The sequence below is a fragment of the Tympanuchus pallidicinctus genome, unplaced genomic scaffold (genome assembly GCF_026119805.1).
Source record: "Tympanuchus pallidicinctus isolate F22 unplaced genomic scaffold, pur_lepc_1.0 scaffold1, whole genome shotgun sequence".
Classification (NCBI taxonomy): Eukaryota; Metazoa; Chordata; class Aves; order Galliformes; family Phasianidae; genus Tympanuchus; species Tympanuchus pallidicinctus.
In genome coordinates this window covers 99,301,998-99,323,230 of record NW_026294618.1, presented here as the reverse complement: position 1 = coordinate 99,323,230, position 21,233 = coordinate 99,301,998, and the positions used below count along the sequence as shown (strand labels likewise).

Below are 21,233 nucleotides of genomic sequence, written 5' to 3'. Positions count from 1 at the left end.
TTTGGGAGACAGGAGAGGGTGAGATCTTTCAGTCTTTTTCTAGTGTACACCAGCAAGGTGTCCAGAAGGCCAAAAATCCATCCCATGTATCAGATGGCTTTCAGGGCACAAGCCTTTCCGTGCTTTTCTGGGCACCACTAGCCTCAGTGGTTGAAAACACTTGGAATAAACATTTTTCATTGTATGGACTGTGTTTTAGCCATCTTGAAAATTCTGCCATTAAGCAGAAAATGGAAAGATTCTCTTGCTTGTAGCAGCAGTAAGCCCCACACCACCACATTAGCATTACATCAGGTGCCCCTGCTCCTGCCTCTGCTCTTTGCATCTCTGCTGGGACACAGAGAACAAACAACAGCCAGGACAGGTCAAGCACACAGAATGAAACTGCAGCACTGCTCTTTCAACATGTACTCAAAGCCACTTGCACTGTCAGAGCGGAACTTCCCCGGTGTTGTTGAAGGGGAAAACCAGTGAAAGCATTTTAGTGACAAACAGTTACTAGATGATTGCTTTGTGATTCAACAGCAATGCAGGAGAAGGAACAATTCTTACAGGAGGGATCAAGACAGCAACTTGAAAGGCTCTTTTTCCAGAGAGGCAGTTTACATACAGTTCCGTATTCAGACAAGTTCATGCAGCATATTTCACTCTTATTAAGTGCTCCAGGAAATGAGAGGAAACATAAGCATCCTGAGTTTCTCCGTATAAAAATTAGAAGTCTTCAGCATGGCCATCAAAAGCAACGTATTTCTCTGTTTCTTTCTCTAAGACAGCAGCTGCTGCTGCCATCACTCCCCTCATCTTTTTCTTATTTGGGGTCATGACTATTTGGGTAACCCCAGCTACGTGGGCTTTTCACCACACCTTGGGAATGTTCTCTTTGCCAGTTTGTGGAACCATGCTCCTGAAAAACATTGTATATCAATAGCAGTTCTTTTCTTTGGAGATTTCTCAGTCACTGAATCAGGTTTCCCCAGGAAATTACACAGAGGAATCTATTCATTTGCTATTGGGTGTGGATGGTGGATTGTATCACATGAATACACAGGTATCACTCTTCTGATGTTCTCATGTCTCTCTCTTCCCATCCTCAGATTAAAAAAAAAAATAATAATCCATTGTATCTTGATAGGAAGTGTACTTTGTCTTCCCTCTTATTGGGAAGGATGAAGGATTTTATTTTTTTTTAATAAAAACATCTGAACCTACATGGTGTAAGGGATAAGTGGGCTCCATTAAAATGAAGTTCTCCACTGCAGATAATGCCAAGAGTTTGGATCAACAGCAGTATGCAGCCACTTGCGTGAGCGGAAGGCAGTAGTTACACTAAGTTCCCTGAATAAAATTTAGGGAGGGGTGTAGTTTAGCAAGAAGCAATTACCTCTGTGTGCTGGAATTTAGCCAGCATGTTGGAATTCAGAGGGATTTTGAATCGAACAAAAAGGTAGATTCAGTTTTTCCATCATCAGAAGTTCTGATGTAAACATCATACAACAATGACATTCAGATTCATGTCTGGAAACTGTTCTTTTAACTTAGTCTCATTATTCCTTAATGCTTTATCCATATGACGACCTTTGGTTGGGGAACACACAGTTACAAACAATTTGACCTTCCATAGAATGATGTTTTGACAACACCCAGCAAGAACTGGAGAGGAGCTTCTCCAAATTTCGTCTAAGAACGTGCTACATGTCTTGCATCAGTGTTATCAATGGTAACTTTCTCCTGTGGGGTTATTTCAGTGTTCCCCTTATGGGGTCAGCTGCAGAAAGCGGGTATAGGTGACTCCTCATACATTCAAATTAAGGAACGTGACTGACTGACCTCTTCTTAGGCTTGCCTAAGTCCTCACATCCTTAAAAGCTTGAGGTGCGTGTTTGTAAACACCCAAGGAGAACAGCACTGTTATTCCAGAGCAGCAGCTTGACTGCAGTAACATCCAAGCTGCTTTTGTGGTGTTTTACAACATAGATTTTCCCCCCCACTTTCCTTCCTTGTGCATAGAAGCCCTTCCCTCTTCACTCCCCTTGCACAGACTGAAGTAAACAAGCCTTGGTTTAGAAACTCCACTTGCTAAGTTCAAGGCTAATGCATGCAAGTTAATTACTGTGTAGTTTTCCAGCTCCCTCAGGCAATGCAGATAGAGTAACAAAGTCGGTGTTTAAGGTGGGACAACCTGATCTAGAACAGACCCCTACTGCCCAAAGGGGAGGAAGGTCCAAGCAGTACAGCTCACATTCACCATGGCGTACCCACTGCTTCCTCTGCTAGTCAGGAGCATAAACACTGTACAAGCTGTTGAAGTTTTCAGTGGCAAACCAACACATTACACATTGTGTCAGTGAGCATCAGAATTCATATCCAGCCATCTTTAAGGTTTCTTTATCAACCAGCATGAGCATCTCTGATTAGTACCAAAGGAGAGCGACTGGAGTCTCAGCTGGCAGCAGTGTGTTAAATTCCCAAAAGCTGTTGTTCTGACTGGACAGAAGGACCCAGTCCCTAAGTGAAGATTTATTTCATGTAGCAATCAAGAGTTAATTCCTGTATACATCTAGAAAGATCATTAAGCAGTCTAAACATCCGTAAAAAATAACTGGCACCCAATGATCCAGTTCTAGCACGGAACAAACCTCTTGCAAACTAGGAAACTCAGCCTATTTGCCACAAGGAAGATTAGTTCTTCAATTAATAACATGTTTGGTGAATCATCCTTCCAAAGGCTACAAGGAGGCTGGTGGGCATCCTTTCTTCCAATAAATCAGTCCTCAAACTAAGCCACAAAAATGGCCATGTGCTTCCCAGGGTCCCATCTGCAGTCACCGGTGCCGTAGGTCAAACACTGATGATACATTGGGCCCCATTTTATGTTTTTCTCCCATTTCCAACCTGCTTCAGCCCAAGGCCTATGGCAGGCAGTACACACTTGACCAGTAATCATTTATTGACTAAGCCATACATGCTCTCTATCTTGCCAGCTGCACCCATCAAAAACAGCAATGCTACACAACAAAAGCAGTTGAATGTATTGTAGGCATCCAGACCCATGGTAACTAGGCCATAGTCATGGGCCATTTGTCTCAACGGCCACAATACATGGCCTACAGCTGCCTGTTCAACTATGAAACTTTTATGGTACTTTTTTTTGTCTCTCCAGTGAACACCTCACAGGAACAGGGCCAGTGAGGTTTGCTCGCAGCGCTTGTCTTCAAACTCTGCTGATTCAATCGCTCCAGTTCTTTGCCTGCAGCAATTCTCCAGTCTTACAATCTGTGTCCCCTGTCTGAGAGAAGATGCTGGGAAGGATGCGTAGTCAGATCTTAGACAGAACACATGAGCAGAAGAGAGTAGAGATCATGTGTTGCCTGCGGACAGGCAAATCCTGCGCCTGAACAGCTTTTCCCTCCCCTTCTACTCTCTACATTTCAATTCAACCTCAAAGCACCACATTATCTCAATCTTGGCAGTATTTCTCTACCTGTCAGTTTCCCAGTTTCCCAGCTCTGGAAGTAGTAGTCACAACCTGTGCTTGTGGTTGTTCATAGCAATGCATCTCTTCAGGACATTCTACCATCCTCCTCCCACAAGGGAGCTGGGGAAGCCCTCCATGCACCCTGCACAACCACAGAGACCTTTTGAGACAGAAATGATGGACTTTTGTCCCGTGCTCCCTCCCAGTAGAAAGCCAATCCCTGTCAGTACCCTAGAAACAACACAGCAAAAGCTGCTCATAACCCAGCTCTGGGAAAGAACTGCCAAAGGCATAGAGGGATCAATCATTTGTAGGGGGGGATGAGTGGATAGGATGGAAATTTGGTGGAAATCAGGCAAACTGCAACACTTGTGCAGGCTTGGTGCAAGCGGAGCTTTGTGGAAGCAGCTCTTGCTTCCATAGAGAGTCAATCTGGCCATCTTGCATCTGCTGTCTGTCCCCCACCCAGCAGGAAACACAAACATCTTCTTCATGAGCAACGTAAGTAAGCCAGGAAATGATAAACTGCTAATGTGACAAATGAGGACACATTGCCCTTTCCAGCCACCCTCTCATCCCACCCCTCTAAAGGATCATCCAAGGTCACAAATATTTCTAATTATCTATTTCTGATAGCCTGCCTCGCTCATTCAATTTATTTTACACAAACAAAGGCAGACTGACAGCTTTTCACTACTTTCTTCCAGCAATCAGTTCTGCTTCCCACATTTTCAGGGCTGGCTTGACCTGTTCTGAGTCCATTGCTCCTCTCCAGCTAAACAAATGAACAAGGACTCTGCCACCCTGGATAGAGACTTGAAATTAAGCTACCAGACATGCCAATTAACTTACAGCCTTAACTATTCTTGAGGAACCTCAGATAATCAGTATCAGGCACCATCTGAGCCAATGCACAGCTAGGTCAGCGTTGCCCCACAGCAGGACCTGCTGGGGACATCCCACTAGGCTCACTCCACAACTGTCCTCTGACCACTGTGACTTCAGCAAGACAGAGCCAATGGCTGTCTTACTGGAAAAACAGATAGGCTGCTCTTATCAGCTCATCAGAGACAAGCATGCAAAATACATAGCATATTGCAACCTTTGTATTCAACTACATACCCAAAAGGGGAGAGGTTAGGGGACAGAGAAGGCTCTGAACAGAGCCAGAGAAAAAATTGTAAGGTACAAGGGGAGAAAGAGGATTCTTAAAGCCACAGCAAAAAGCTGTTTACTTCCTACTTAAGTCCAAGTGCAAACCCTGAATGCAGTCCAAGAAGTATAAAAAGGCCACTGACTGTTTACTGTGTTTTATAGAAATTTCTTTAAATACCCTATTAGAGATGAGTGCATACAAAGAGGATTCACATGTAAGTGCAGGTGTTTCATTATACCTCTTGGTATCATTGCTCCAACTATGCTTAACCAAAGGCTTAAAGTGATCTCAAAACTGCCTCATCTTCCAGAAGTGCTGAACAGCGGCGTGTTCACGTCTTTGCACAGAGCTCTGGGTTTAAGCCCACCCTTTTAAAAAGGGAATCATTTTATCTTTGCGTTTGTTCCAAAACCTTTTCCAAAAGGGGACTCAGATTGGAAGCTCATAAGCACATCTGGCTTTCCAATTGCATTCACATTACCTGTTGCAGGATTGAACCAGCCCCACTATTGCCAAGCCAATGGTGCACAAAGCACTTTACTTGCATGAGGACCATCTGCTGTTTCACCAGAAATGGCACGTAGGGATGGGGGAGAAGGAGAGGTGTGAAGCTGTGCTTGCCTGAAATAATTCTTTTCCACTCAAGCCTCCGTAAGCTCAGATTTCTAGGCAAAAGTTCCGTTTTATTTATTTTTTAAAAAGAGATTTGCCAGCAGAAACGAAAGATAAGCAAACAAGTGCTTCAGTCAGCGCTATGAAGCCGATAACCCGGCAGCAGCATCACGCTTCCTTTCTGCACTGTGCGTGCCCAACGCAGCTGACTGGACACCAGGTATCTCCGTGCTGAGGACTGCCGTAACGTCACACGGCTGCAGGGATGACAGCCACCCACAGATACTCAAACAGATGCACCAGAGGAGGAAAAAAAAAAGCAAATTCTGGGCAAGGAGCCAGCGCTGCTCAACACAGCCATCTGACAGAGCTGCACTGTAAGCTCCAGATCTATTTAGTAAAACACACTCACTGAGTAATCAGATACATTTTATTACACTGCAGAATGCTTTTTTTCTTTAATCCAAAGACAGTTCTTAAGTGCGTCCCCTGTGGGTGTGAGCAAGCCCTCCGCAAGCAATGGAGGCACCAGAAATGGGGCATGAAAAAGAGCCAGCCAAGCCCCTCTGACAGGTTTTACTGGTTGGATATAGCTTTACACACAGAGACATTTGGCATAGGAACACACCAGTTCATAGGGTAATTAGTTAGAAATTATCCTTCCAAGAAGTCACCTATCACATGGACTCCCTTGATTACTTCTGCTGAATAACAAAAGCCACTGAAGATTAAGCTCTTTTTCTTTGCTATTTTTTTTTCTTGGTTAAGACTTTGGTTTGTTGTTTCCTGATCTGAATAAAGAACAAACCCAGGATCATAATTTACTACAGAAAACAATGAAGTTCTTATCATTGTAAATATATGGAGTGAGATAATACAAATCCTGTTCCCTGGTATTTCCCCTCCACCCTCCTTCTCCTACCACTACCCTTTCCAGCTTTAGGGCCTCTCCCCTGCTTGCATGGAAGATTTGACGCCCATAAGAAAGCCATAAATTACTCCCAAACAGCTACTGAATGTAGCAATGACCGTCCAGTAACACTTCCACAGAGCAATAGAGCTTCCTGGCAAGCTGATAAGAGTTTCCTGTTTTGAATTCTTTTTGGTTTTGGGTTTTTTTGGTTTTTTTTTTGTGCAGTTTTTTTTTTTTTTTTTTTTCTTAATGAAAATGAACTCTCTCAAGCATCTCAGAAAAGAAAGAGCCATCAGATTTCCACCTCCAAATGAGTTGTGTTGCAAAATATTCTGTTCTTCTGAAAGAGAAGGGACCAAGTCCAAAACAACAAGCATGCCTACTTGGGCAGGAGGCATGGCTCGAATCCATCGCTGCTTGAGGATGCTGGGTTGGCTTCTGCACGCACCACAAGTCCTGTCCTGATCTGTCTCCTCACATGCTTCACTTTTATGCTGCCTCAGCATAGAGGCATACCCAGCTCTGTCCCTAGCAGGGGACAGAAACATATTGAAGCTGAACCCTTCCCATTCTGACCTGCCCAAGGTGCTTTTGGTGGAGGACTCAGCCCCTGACCCACCTCTGTTAAATGGACACACAAACCTCACTTATCCCAAGAAGAAAGGAAAAATTTTACATACCTTTGGTTCATTATCAAGTACTGATAAATAATACCCCCCTTGGATTAGCAGATTCACGTCCTGGATTTTAACATTTAATCTCCTAAAGTCATCTCATTAAAATAATCAGCTTGCAATTCAGCCCATTCTGGGAAAGGATGTAAGAGTAGCTTGTCCTGCAGCCCATGTCCTCTGCCCCTCAGAAAGCAAAGGCAGAACTTCCCTCCCAGCCCCTCTAGGCCCAGAAGCAGCCTGAAACTGATTTCATGTAGGCAAAACTGAAAGGAGATGTTTTGCAAAGAAAAAAAAAAAAATAATGCATAAGCAAGCTAATTTTCAAATGTGAAATTTGAAAGAGACTATGCCCTACAGGGGAAGAACACTCTTCTGATCAGTGCTTTTTCAAAAGCAAGCCAGACATGGTTTTGCATCACTTCTTTAAACCAAGTTTCACCACCTTATCTTACTGTAAAGAGCAGAAGCAGGAAGAACTTGCACAATATAGCACAGACCTTAGACTTGCATTTTTTGTTTTCATATTCCCCTGTGTGTCAGCCTCACACAGTTATTCGCACATAGGCTTGCCCAGCACAATTTAATTCTTACTTGGTAAGCCAGGTCACTGACTGGTAGTTGTAGGGTCTCACATAGTTGGGCTGCCCCATTAAGCATTGTGCTTGGCCTATGTTTTCCTTCCCTGAGTAAGGCTAGGATCTTTTGTAACCAAAGACTCAGAGCAAAGCTTCGCTGCAGAAAACAGAGCTTCCTGGTCTTTGTGCATGGAGGAACTTTTGCTTTTTCCTTCTCAGAAGGAGTGCATCAGAAGAGTTGTGTAAAGGCTTTGCATGGATAGATCTGCTGGCAGTACCAGGCAAGCAAAGCCAGGCCCTCCCAAGCTCCATGTGCACTTTCTTGGGGAGCTCCAGGACCCCCAACCTGTACACACCTGGCTGAATGACATCTACATTCCTCTCTGCTATTTGGTCATTTCTTACTTTTCTAGGCTGTCAACAAAACATGCTGTGGTGCAAATCTTAAAATGCACATTCCTGACCACGTACTGATAAAGCAAGCTGTGGGTTTCTGCCAAAGCCTTTTTCTGCCCCCAGGCAGCTGGTTACACACAGCTGGAAACTCCCTGGTAGAGCAACAAGCCCCCAGATGACCTCAGAAGCTGTCCTGTTTCCCATTTGCAGGGACTTTTCCCAGGCGAGTAGTGGATTGCACATGTTCCTAAAGCATAGACGTGAACACATGAAAACCAGCAGCATGGCCAACCAGATGTTTATCCTATGCTTTTGTTCTTCTGGGTGACTTTTCTGGATCTATTTTTGCAAGCCAAGCGAGAAGTCTTTCAGCCCCAGGTCCCAATCCCATAGAGCCACTGTAGATAAGCCTGCAATGGCCCAGCTGCCTCCTGACATGATGCCACCAGGGATGCCCATCGCTAGTGGAGGTGCCTGTGGGACATGCAGCACTGTCACTATGCTCACTGCATATGCATCTGCAGTGCTGCATGTGTGGCACTGTCACCACGCCAGATGGCCTGGCCTGGTTTGGTCAGGTGGAACGCTTGTCAGTGTTGGACTCATGAAAGGAAACAGATTTGGTAATTGTGGCTCAGGGCTCACATCATTGCTATGGGTCATGCTGAACTGGGTGAGAAAGTGCTTAAAACCCAGACCTCACCCTGATATGCTGGTCTGTCTGCTGCAGAACTAAAGCTGTCAGTGGTGGGCACTTGGACAAGATAGACTCTAAAGATGCATCCATACATTTTTGTGGCTAGTGAAATATTGGAGCACCTGGTCGCAGAAATACTTGGAAGGCTGGCTCTGGGTTCAGGCTGCTCATATGGTGGGAACCATGTGATTAAGATGAGGAAAAAAATGTCTTGTTTGCCCGAGGTGTATAGCATGGTCATAGCAGAGATTCAAGGTGCTTTAATTAATCCACAAAGCCTGCTGCTGAGAGATGAGCAGGGCAATCCCCTCCAAGCACCGTGAGCTCCTTCTTGGCATACATCACTGATTTCTCCATATGGAGAGAAGCAGGGGAGAAGACAAGGGTTTAATTTTAGCCCACAAGTCCTGTGTGTATCTTTCCTTCTTATTTTTATTCTGAACTCCACATAAAAATAGAATTTCCTGCCGCCCGATAAGGGATTCCTGTTTTTCTGTGGGGCCACCTCCTTGGGAAGCTGTGGCTGAGGGGTTATTGATGGCTCTTCAAAGTGCAGCAGCAGAAAGGACAGGATCAACAGTGCTCAGCATTGACATTGTTCCTGCTTTGCCTTAGGGGAAAAAATATATACATAAAGCTGTTGTACCCCCCACTCTCCAGATAAAATACAACCAAATTTAGCATTTGCGGAACTCTGTTTTGGAAAATCTCTGTTTTGCCTAAATATTTTTAGTAGTGGCATTTGGCTTTGCATCCTTCCCAGGTATATGTTTGCAAAAAAACAGCAAATTCCTCAGGCTCGGAGGAGGTACATCCTTGCCCTTTGAGCTGGATCATCAAGGAGCAGATAAACATAAGGTCTAGAAAAAAGAAATCCCTCCCACTCTTCCCACTCTCCACGACAGCTCCCACACTCCTGTCCTTCTGCTGCTTTGTGGAACGCCCTGGAAAAACTAAACCCTGTGAAGTGCGCAGGGAAACTCAGCTGGCAGCTTGGCACGGCTCCTGCAGTGCAGGAGAATCATAGAACCATTAAGGTTGGAAAAGACCAATAAGATTGTCATGCCCAACCACCAACCCAACCCCACCGTGCCCACTGACCACTCAGTGCCATATCTCCATGTTTCCTGAACATCTCCATGGACGATGACTCCACCACCTCCCTGTGCCAATGCCTCACTGCTCTTCTGGAGAAGACCTTCCTAATATCCAGCCTGCAAACAGCACCAATGTGGGCTTTTGCTCTCCCACACAGTGACAACCGGTGCTGCGCAGTGAGCACAGATTTGCCTACTCTTCCCCTACCCTGCTGTTTCTATTTCCATCAAAACCACATTTTTAGTTCCCTCATGGCATATAGGGGACATTTTCATAGTTTTTCCCTGAGAACAGGAAAATTACATCTCAGTTCTCTCAACTGAATCCACTCGCAGAGAAAATCCGTGCCTTCAAAACAGGAGGAAGCATCCTGCTGCTGTGGGAAGTTGCACACTGATGGAAACCCGTCACTTCTCCACAAAATGATGACACAAAAACCCACAGAGCTGACCCCCATGCTGACCCAGCTCATTGCCACTGAGCCTGCAGCCGCTGTTCTGCTTTCTAAAAACAGGTTTTCCTAATACAAAAATTAGAATGGTTGACTTAAATAGCACCAAGGGAGAGCTGCCACTGCATTGCTTTCATGAATAAAGTGAAAATCGCAACGTAAGGTTTGTCATAGCTGTTTCTCTTGTGACAGTGCTCACAGCCCCAGGATGTGCCCACAACCCTTGCGGATCCCTTCCACCCCAGCATATTCTATGGTTCATTGCCCGCCTTTGAATGCACAACACCAGGCACATGGAGCACCAGATCGCTGCTTATAAGCACAGCTGAAGTATTTGGGCTTTTTCAGACTCAGACTTCTTTGCCTTTAGGATCCGTGGTACTGCAGAGTAATGAGAAACAGCTTCCTGTCCAAAGCCCGTTGGGAGAATTGTAAATGAAATGCACCTCAGCACCTGCAGGGAGACAAATGCAATCGCACCAAACGTTATCACAGTCACCTAAGAACTGAATACTGCATTGATTACACCAGCAAGAAATCACATTCAAATCAAAGCAATGAATGCTATGAGGTCACACAAAAGGCCCTGGATCCTGTCTCTATTTCTGACCAACAACAGCTTCCCAGGAAAGCAGTGGATGAGGACTGGCAGCTCCCGGGGACCCTGGCAGCCCCTACAAGCTGTGGCTTACGAATATCCAGAGATGGGCATCTAAAAGTCTGACTGTCCACTGAAATCCCCAATTTACAGACAGTTAGGACCTATCAAACAAATAATGAGAGGAGGCAGTAATTTTTGGCTGCATATGCTAGCTTTGAATGAGAGAGGAAAATCACTTCCCCTCTTCCTTCTTCCCAAATGATAGTAATAATAGTAAAAAAAAACAATAGGAAGAGAAGTTTCTCCTTTCTTCACTTTTTGATAAAAATAGCCCAGAGGAAATTTAAAAAAAACAAAAGAAATAGCAAGGAAAACATTCTTGTCCCATGTTGAGATCAGGCAGGAGGATGCTGGATGCAGCTGAAGCTTCTGACGCTTTACCAAAGCTCCTGCCCCAAGCTGAACCCAGCAGAGCTTCCTGGGCGATGCTGAGCCAGGCAATGATGGAGCAGTATTTGCCTTCCTCCCCCCCTCCGTGCCAAGAATATTCCTATCCCTTAAGACATCCCAGCTATGGAGGGGCTGTTGGGCCTCTGGGTGATGCATTTTTCTCCTCACATAACCTCTCCCTTGACAAGCAAAGGGCTCTGCAATTACTCTCTGAGTAGTTTAAAAAATAATAATAATAAAAAAAAGATTTGTTTTAATAACTTTCCTACTTGTGCCTAGCAACAGTGGGCTGCTCCCACAAAGCTCCCACAAAGACATTTCAAGTATGCATTTGGTTTCCAGGAGGGTGGCATCATATAACAGGGGGAGTGCAAAGCATCCCATGGTTTCACCCTGCTGCACAGTCAAGTGGGAGAGAGCTTCCCACCCTACAGACCAGCCCAGCGATGGGGATTCTGTGTTTGATACATCCCCAGCATCAGTGACATCAGTTTATACGATGGCTGTGCTTTGATTCAGTCAGGTCTACTTGTTCCACGCTGTCTTGCCCCTGGAGGGGCAGATGTGTGTCATTTTCCTTTCACAGGATGCTGCACAGCCTTATCTAAATATAAACAACCTGGGAATACGTGGGGGATTATTGTCTGGGTGAAAAAAAAGTAAAGCAAACAGATCTTAAATGTGTTTTCCCCTGCCATTTCTGGGACAGCAACATATTTGGGATCAGACTCCCAAGTTCCCAAAAAATGTTACTCATCCATCAGCAAAAACATCCCGCAAAGCCTGATGTAGAGTAGCCCAAGCATGCCTGGCTGCCCCTCCCTAAAAACCACTGCAAAGGCCAACATCCATCCCAAGCATTTGAGAAGATGTTGTAGGAGTAATGGAAACAAACTGCCACTAATATAAATCTTACAGCCAGCAGCTGAGCTCGGCGTCATTCCCTTGGGAAATATGAGGAGCAATGGGCAGACATCTCAGCACATCCCTCAGTGTGCATTCTAGAGCTAACGTTGCCAATTGCCCAGGGTTTGCTGCAGCCTCCCGCAAGGCTGCAAAGCTGTATTTCAGCCTCACAGTCCCAGCTTTTCTCCTGCACTGCAGCGTCCATCAGGGTGAGTCTGGAAAAGCAACAGGAAGGCCAAAGCCAATACCTTGGGCAAGAGCAGTGTTGGGAAAGAAGAGCTGAGCTGACAGCACTAGTGTTGAACAGGGAGCAGCTGATTTGAACCCCAGATCTAAGTCTTGACATGGGCAGAGAAATGCTTCCCAACACCTCCATGTTTTTCTCCACCGCCATCTCCTTGCCAGGAAGCTCAGAGACTTGTCAGGCCCAATGTGTTCTGGTGTTCTACAGCCAAGCAGTGTGCAATTAAATCAAGCCTGGTTCTGCCTCAGCCTCTCCTCACCACGAGTGCTGATGTAAGTGTAGCCAGTACTCAGTTTAACAGCTGATAGCGTCAATTAGCATGGCTAATCACATGAACCATCACTACATTACCAACAGTTAATGACACCTTGTGAAATTCTTGCATAATAACCTTAGAAAGGACAGGTATTCGGCCCTGATAGTACTGCATGGCAATTGCAAAGGTCTTTGGGTATTTATGACCCTTATTTAAAAGAGAATATAATCTAAAATGTATGTTTCCCCCAATTACTCTGCTCCACAGAGTATTATAAGCAGTACCCTGACTCAGCCTATCACATAAACATCCTGCTGCCCCCGAGCAGCCTGATACTGTCTTCCTCCCAGGATGAGGAGCTGAATAATAAGTGACAATCACAGCTCCTGCTGCAGGAAAACAGGAAGCTGGAGTTGTACAACCCCTCTAAACACTGTCCTACCTGCTCCACTCCTCAAACGCAACACAAACTTCTCCCCTTTCCTTTCCTGTGGTTTAGCAGCAGCACTGGATGTAAGTTCTGGAAGATACAGATACAGACCTAGTTCACCCCTGTCTGGTGGAAGCAAGGCAGAGAAACATCCCAAATCCTCCCCACCAAGAGACACTCATACTTGAAAATGCCAAAAATGGATGCTCTTATACAGTCTATATGGATGCTCTAACAGTCTATAACTGTTAAATTATCAGAAGTGTAAAGGAGCTGGTGTTGTCAAAGTACTCCAGCTCAAGGTGGTGAAGTGCTAAACCTTGTCTGGAGCTGCCCCGTGCAATTAGGGCAGTCTCATGAGAGTGCATTGTGACCCGCATTAAGTCTGTTTCCCTCATGGCCAAGTGTAAAAGACTCATCTCACTCCAAGCAATGCTCTGAGAGCAGGGCAGCTTGTTCTCCCCTGGCTGCTGCCACATTTCTGCAGTGACTGGTCCAACTTCACACTGTTTGCTGCTCTGAGATGAGCAAAATTTGGATGTTGTCTCCAAGTTTCCAAATGGTAGCCTTCCAAACAAGAAGCAGGAGAAAAAGGCAGTTTCCAATTTGCTTTTCCTTTATCCCCAAGGTAAAAATATCCCTTGCTGAATACAGCAGTATTTGTCATCACCTAGAAAAGCTCACTTTCCCACAAGCAGGCAGTGGGACCAGCCTTCCTCCGCTCACATGTGCGTGCCACGAAGGCCAGCATCAGGAGGAACAGTGCTTTGGGTAGGTCATGGTCACACAAAACAATGCTCTGCAAAATTCTGAAGTGTGGGAGGAATGTGAGAAGGCTCAGGACAAGGATGTTTATTGACACAGAAGAATATCTCCAAAGGGTTTGAGTCCTATGAGAAAAAAACAGTGAGCCCAAGGCAACACAGCTTGAGCAACTGGTTAGGCTAAATCTGGAAATCCTTACTCAGGTGATCATTTTACTTGTTTAAAGTATCAGGAAACCTTTTTCTCACGTTTATAGCAGCAGGAGTTTTCCTAAATAAAGGTTTACTGGTGAAGCTTCAAATAAGTTCCCTAATTCCCTTGTACAGCTGTGTTTCAGAGCAGGATGTGTTTTCCTGTCTGTCTCAAACTCCAGTCTGAGAACAATGCTGCCCTCTACAACATGGGGCAGGAAGCCTTTCAGATTGAGGTCTGTTGGCCACCTCTAAGAGGTCTATGGAAGGTGAGGAAGGTCCACCTCTAAGTTTCAGTCTGAAGTGTCAGCAGACATTTGAGAAAGGTTTCCAGCACCAAAACAAATATCCAAAACAAACAGAAAAGCTTTGGGGACAAAAAATCACTGTACTAAGCATATAAATAGCAAGCCTGAGTTAGAGAGAGAGACAAGAGGCTCCTTTCTTCTCTCTGTCCCATACCTACCTCCACAGCAGTCTCGGCTGTATGCAAGAGGCAGCTCTGCAGCTGCTGGAATAACACAAGATTAATGCTGCTGTGCATGTGGTCTGCTGCTGGTGAGGAAAAAGTCACCAGATGTCTTTTGTGCAGGCCTCTGAATGGTGCTAGGATGCTTACACCCACCCTTGGAGCTAGGAGTGAGCACACAGCTGCAGAATTGCAAGCACCATTTGTGTCCTGTGCTCTTCTTAGGAGATCCATGCTAACAAACCTTTATAAGTGCTGCTTGTTCTTCATGCATTCGGAAAGGCAGGACACTTTATCCAGACAGAGAACATTGCTTTGCTTTTGCCTGGTGACTGCATGCATGACAAGTCTGCTTAAAAATAAACTGCCCTTCTCTCAAGCACTTTCACTCACCAGGGCTGCAGCTGGGGCAGTCCCTACCCAAACGCTGTGGCTTGGTGCAGGAAGACAAGTGCAACTGCCACCTGTTAGCTAAGAGAACATGCCTGGTTCCTTCTGCTCTTCCGTTTCATAATCTTACTGCAAACCTTGCTGTTCTGTCTACCCATTGCACCAGGAGGAGCACACACAACAGCTGAGTTTAGATGCACCTTTTAAGCTGGGAAGGAAGAAGAAGACTGCCCTTCCTCTCTGGCCCTGCACACTGACTCCCCAGCATCAGGCTATGCTGTGCTTCTGAGTTTTCTGGGACAGCTTGCAGGGACACAAGGCCTGATCTCCTGAGCAAGAGATATGGGGATCCCAGAGCTCCCTCTGTTGGGAAAAACTCAACTCCATTTTCCCAAGGAAAGCAAATGCACCCATGGCACCTCCAGACTGCAACCCCTTTCCTATTCATCTTCATGGAGTCATAGAACCACTTGAGCTGGAAAGGACTCTTGAAGGCCATCTGGTCCAACTCCCCTGTAATGAACAGAGACAGCTATGGGCAGGTCAGAGCCCCATCCAGCCTCATCTTGGATGTCATCTTCACAAGTCAGGCTTCCCGGGGAAGGGGAGACACCCCAAACACCATTTCACCAAGCAGCTATACTGACAGCGAATGACGTATCTGTGGCTGTCTCACCCCATCAGGCTCTGCATGGGGATGCCGGCGTGTGGCTCCTTTCTGATGGAGTCTACAGTGATGTGGCACAGGCAGTGTGGCTGACTGCTAGGTATGGTTCAAATGCTGATAAAAAAGCAGATTTATTCTTGTAAATGCAAAGCAGAAGGCAACACTGTGTGTTCCCTGCCCCTTAGCCAAACAGCCACCCAAACAGTACTTTAACCCAGGCTCTGGGCGTGTTTTGCCTTAAATCAACACAGGAATCCTGACACCCGTCCTCCATGTCTGCACCCGCTCGGTGTTGAGGTACAGCTCTGCCATGCGCTTCCTTCTCCGCATCATCATTGTAGCCACCCTGGGCATCACCATCCTTGTGACCTGGAGGCTTCTCTGGACCCCAGGAGGTAATGCTTACAGCGAGGCCGAGCTGCTCCACAGCACAGGAACAGCTCTCACCGTGGGGCCCTGCGTCTTTATGTCCTCAGAGGGGATCTTTATCTCAGGGGTGGGGGAACGAGGTGTCAGGCTCAGGAAGTAACTCAAGAAAGCTGTGCTATGGGGAAATAGGAGGGAACGAGGCTCTGCTTCTCTGGGGAAGCTGGAGGGGGCTGCATGAACTGGATAATGCATCTACTGCCTGCATAATGCATGCTCCCCTCCAGTCCCTACAAACCCTGGGCAAAGCCATGGCTGTATTTTGCAAGTGTTTTGGGTCTGGGTGCATTGAAGATTACCTCAAGCTAGCTTCCAGCATTGCTGCATTCTTTTCCTGCATTCCTGGAGTCCTTTCTCCATAGTTTTGAGAAGGGCTTATCTTCCCTGCCCGAAAACATCCCCAAACCAGAGGAAAATATTTAACTTCCCAAGGACACAGAGGAAACCATCAAAATAATGTTCCTCTCAGGGCTGCCAAATGCAAGTTTGTGGTACTAAACATACATCACAAGGAACATATTAATCTCTGCCTTGATGTGAGCCTTAAGCCTGGAATGGCCTCATCACATCCACAATAAGAAGATAAAAAGTAAGGAGCATATCTGAAATTTGACAAATTCAAAGCAACTGTCAACTGTCCTTTTATTTGCTTTCACTCTTCATGCGCTTTTAGCTTTTCATTTGCTTTTTCCTTTTCATCTTCAGGAGAAAGAACTTTACATGCCTAAGTGATGCAGGAAGCTAAGCCATGTGGACTCCTAAATCACTTCTAGCTACAGAGAAAGATCTCTTATTTTGGCATATGTTTAATATCCAATGTTTAACTCTTAATAGAGCCAAAGGGGCTTGTAGGGGGGGCGTGTATTTATATTTGCAAACCAATTCACAACTCCTTCATCTCTCTGAACACTTCTGATTCTACTTGCTCTGCAAGCTCAACTCTGTTGAAAGAGAGGAGTTAAAAACAAAAATATGGATTTAGCAGAGAACAAGATCTGTAGCACAAAGCAACTGTTTTGATCACTACTCAAAATCTGTAGCTTGGGAAAAGCACAGTCTGGGCATCCGTGAGCTCTCACAGTCATAGGGAGCCACTCAGAGAGGAGTGGAACAGAATCCATCATGCCTTCTGACCCCATGAGATAACAGCACTAACTGGAAGAGAGCCTGCCCACAGCACCTGGGTTGCTGGCTCATGGTCACAGCAAGGCTTCCCTCACCTCCTGTGTTTGTATGGTGTTCCCAGGTGACATGGCCCCCAAGGCGGAGGAGGATTTCACTCTGACACTGGACACCTTCCTCCATGTTCAGCAGCTCAGGAAGAAAAGCCTGAGAGCTTTCTGCAGCCGGTCAGGCAAAGCCACCATGCTCCAGACAAGCCATGAGGAGAGAGCTCATCTGCTCTCCAGGGTGAGGGTGAGCACCAAGCTGAATTTCCTCTACTGCCAGGTGCCAGAAACAGGGGTGGAGGGATGGCAGCAGCTGCTGGAAGAGCTGGAAGAGAAAGAAAATGGGACGCTCCCAGCACCGCTTCCCTACCCTCAGCAGCACACTCTGCAGACAGAGCTGGGCAGGCTCAACCTGAGCACGATAGAAGCTGTGATAGGGTCCTACACCAAAGTGCTCTTTGTCAGGGATCCTTTCCAGAGGCTGGTCGCTGCTTACCTGCAAAGCATGCACAGAAGCTCTTCCTTTAGCAATTTTGTCCAGGAGGCTTTAGACATGGGGATGCAAAATGCCGGCACAGCCTGGAAACCACTCGTCAGCCTGTGCCTGCCCTGCCTCATTCAGTACGACTATGTGCTGATGTTTGGCTTCCTTAGGCAGGAGCTGGGCCACCTGCTGCAGCGCACCAGGCTGAAGGCCAACACCCACCTCCTCGAGCTCACTGATCAACACGTGCTGTGGACTTACAGCTGGCTGTCCAAGAAGCTGCTCAGCGAGCTGTCCCTCCAGCAGAAGCAGCAGCTGGCTCATTTCTACCGTTCGGACCTTTCTGCTTTCCCATTTTCTCATAGCTTGCTGTCGGACCATCTCAGCACTCCAGAAAGCTTGTAGGAATGCTCCATCTGGAGGGAACATTTCAGAGAGCATTAATTCAAGTGCTGTGAACTAGATGAACTCTTGAAGACCCTTGCTCCATGCTGTGTGATTGTCCATGCCACAGTTCCAACTGAAAGGGAAGATAATTGAGATTGACCATTGCTGGGGACAAGGTGTCAAGGCCCTTTACACTGCTGAGCTGCATTACAAAATGCAGGACCAAGCCCTGGAGAAACACACGGCTTCGGGATGGCACTGGAGCATAGAAAACTGCACATCTACTGTGGTGGATTGAATAGCTTTCAACAAACCCAGCATTTGGGGGCATCCTCATGGGCGCTGAATGCACTCCTATTTGTAGTCTGGGCACTCTCTTCCTTTTGGGCCAAGAGCATTGGCAATGGCTTCTTTGTGACGAGCCTGCTCACACAAATGAAAACTCCTAAAGCAGCACAGCCAGCATCTGCCTGCTCTACGCAAACCGGCGAGATGGCACTGTGTCAGACCTCCTAGGGAACTGCTGATGGTGTTCCCAACCCTGCTGTGCTGTGAGAAGGCCAGGCCTGCCCCAAGATTCAATCACACTGCAGGGCAGCCCCGAGCAGCCATTGTCTTCTTCAGACTCAGTCACAGTGCTGGTCCATCCTCACCAGCCAACAAGGGTCCTCTCACCTTTCCACAAGTTCCCAGACGTACACAATTCCCTTACTTTCAACAGAACTAAGCATTGCCTTAAAAAGGTAGCAAGGCCATAACATTAAAGTGGGAGACTGAACCTAGGGAGCACCCAGAGCCAACCCATCCCTCAACTTTGCCCTTGTCCTGTCCCTCACCCAAGCGGGTATAAATCACCTCAGGAATAACAATCAGTAACATTTCATTCCTCCCAGGTCCTTTCTCTGATGTCCTCTGGTGTTCAAAAGATGAGAGAAAGACATGAAGGAAATAAGCTGAATGTGTCGAATGAATCAGTCTTTTGTTAGAAACCTTAGCATCTCTAGTTTACATCTTTAATCAGAGAAGACAAGATAGCACATCAACTAAAATTCCATCAGGTTCCCAGCATAGCCCTAGGATTGCTGTAGACAAAGCCATCCTCTTTGATTTAGGATAAATCAGCTATTGGTCACGTTTTAAGATCTCCCTCTGAACCACTGCCATTACATATGTAAGACCTTCATCACAGTGAGCTAATGTCAAAATTCCTGCTTATCTTTCTCTTTGTAGTGGTGTGTGCTGAGGGCTCATAGAAGGCTCCAGCCCTCAGTGTCTCTCATACCTTTTTGCATCTCCACTTGAGGACTGTTTGTCCAGGTTCAGTGCTTTTAAGTCCTTTTTGGACTAAGAATAGGTGATAAGGTGATAATTCTCTCCCAAGTTTTGTTTATTTGTTTAAAAAAACCAACAACCCCAATACAATAACCAGGCAATTTCATACTGTCCTGCAGTGAGTGTCTCCCATCTTTGCAGCAATTCCAAACGAAATCTGTAGGATTTTCAGTTACATCTAGGTAACGTTATTTTCCACTTACTCTTCATTTGAATCTACAGCACAGCTATGATCTGGCAGCAATCTTCTCTCCTAGAGGAAACAGAGATTGAGAAATGAAATGTGAAAATTCCATGAATCACAGTAGTTGAGCCACCTGAACATGGATTGTTTTCTTCCATTACAGTCCTACTGCCTTGTAGTCCCTCTGCTATAAGCTTATTTTCACAGGGAGAGTTTGCTCCTCAAGCTTTCCTTTCACACGTGCACACAGTATGGCTTACAGAAAGGAACTGTAAACAGGAGAAAAAAAGTTGCAGTAAGCAACTCTGTTTAGCCTTAAGTATAGTGAACTCATGCTGTATATGCAGGCCTGCTATGTAAATATATCCATGAGTACATAGCTGCAGAGAACAGCACTGATTGAAGCAGCTGAAGAACACATTGATTTAATACTACAATATTTTAATATTGAACTATTAATATAATATGAGATTAATAATTACTTGATAAATTATTAATTATTATTAAATTATTATATTTAATAATTATGTTTAAAGGCAGAGTAAAACAGCAAAGGAAGCAAAACATGAAAATTCAGATGCAAGATCTTGGTACTTCAGATCTGGGGAAGTAATACCACTGAAAGTGTTAACCATAGTAGTGTCCCTCCTGCCAAGGAAAGGCAATGAGAACCTCAGGAGAAGACAGTATGCAGAGGGAGGCTTGCAGAATCTGTTAGAGATTTTGGCACAGCAAAGATATTTCAGTTCTCTCTACTGAACAGAGTGGCAGTGTGCAGGCTACTTCTGCTCCTGTTTACAATAAGGAGCAGTACTCATGTTTCTGGGAAAGAACAGAAAAGCACCCTGAACCCAGAATAAAGCCAGTGTGACAAAACCCAACTACTCTGATTGCATGCACTATTTCTTTCATCATGCATTTACACAAGCATTGAGCAGTTAAAGGACTGCAGGTCTTGCAGGTGTACCCTGGATGAATAAACAGCCTTGTTTTTTGGGCAGTCACAAAGAGCACACACAGAATCCTGTTGGGATGTCTCCAAACGTGGGGATTCTGTACATCTCAGGCTCTCAAGTGTACAAGTTCCCTTTCGGTGAGCAGCACAGAACCTTCATGATGAAGAGCCCAAGGCCTTGGACAAATGCTCTTATCCACATAAACATCCAAACAAGGTTACATTCATTATGCATTTTTGTTCTTTTCGGTACAAGAACAAACAGTGATGACTTCAGAGTTCTCAGTCCTCCATTCCTGGCTAAATCCTTACTTTTCATCTCTAAACCCTTCACCTTTCTGTTGAGTACAGCTTGGCACCTTTGTACAACTCCTGTGTTCACAGTGTGGTGTAACTGTATTTCCTGGTAGATGAAGCCATTTACTCATACAGACAAATGCATGTGCTGTTAAGTACAGGACATGAATTTGTTGATAAAGCAGCTGTGAGGAGCACGTACACACAGTCCTGTATGAGGAAGCTCTGTACTCTATGCTCACAGAGACAGATATTCCACTGACTGCTCCGAGGATTCTCCACAAACATTCCTTAACCCACCTCCATGATCTCACAGCTTTATTACCTCCTTTTCTCTTTTTCCCACCCCAGATCTTCTGCAGCAATTCATAGGACAGAAGAAATTGCTGTCTCATTGATGGGCTCCATATCTTGAGTCCCAGCCCCAATCTGACAGGCTGAGAAGACAAAGGCTCCCTTTCCCTTCGGCCACTACTAAGAAAACATCTCTTTCAGAAAACGTCATTTTCAAAGAAGTCTCATTTCAGTGATAGTAGAGCTCTGCACCTCGTGTTAAAGTATTAAATCCTGCCTCAACATCGCT

The 21,233-nt window shown here is 45.7% G+C and overlaps 1 protein-coding gene and 1 long non-coding RNA gene across 2 annotated transcripts in view; one reads left to right on the top strand and one right to left on the bottom strand.

The window, feature by feature from the left end:
- The first annotated feature begins 15,656 nt into the window (after positions 1-15,656).
- STON1 (stonin 1) overlaps positions 15,657-21,233 on the top strand; it is a 34,896-nt gene continuing 29,319 nt past the window's right edge. Inside the window, exon 1 of the mRNA XM_052698299.1 lies at positions 15,657-15,811. The gene's annotated coding sequence lies outside the window, so the exon portion shown is untranslated. The remainder of the gene's footprint in view (positions 15,812-21,233) is intronic.
- LOC128088160 (uncharacterized) lies at positions 16,468-19,868 on the bottom strand. The gene is made up of 2 exons (XR_008210172.1): positions 17,063-19,868; positions 16,468-16,783 (listed from the first exon to the last, which is right to left on the bottom strand). It is a non-coding gene; the product is annotated as an uncharacterized LOC128088160 (long non-coding RNA).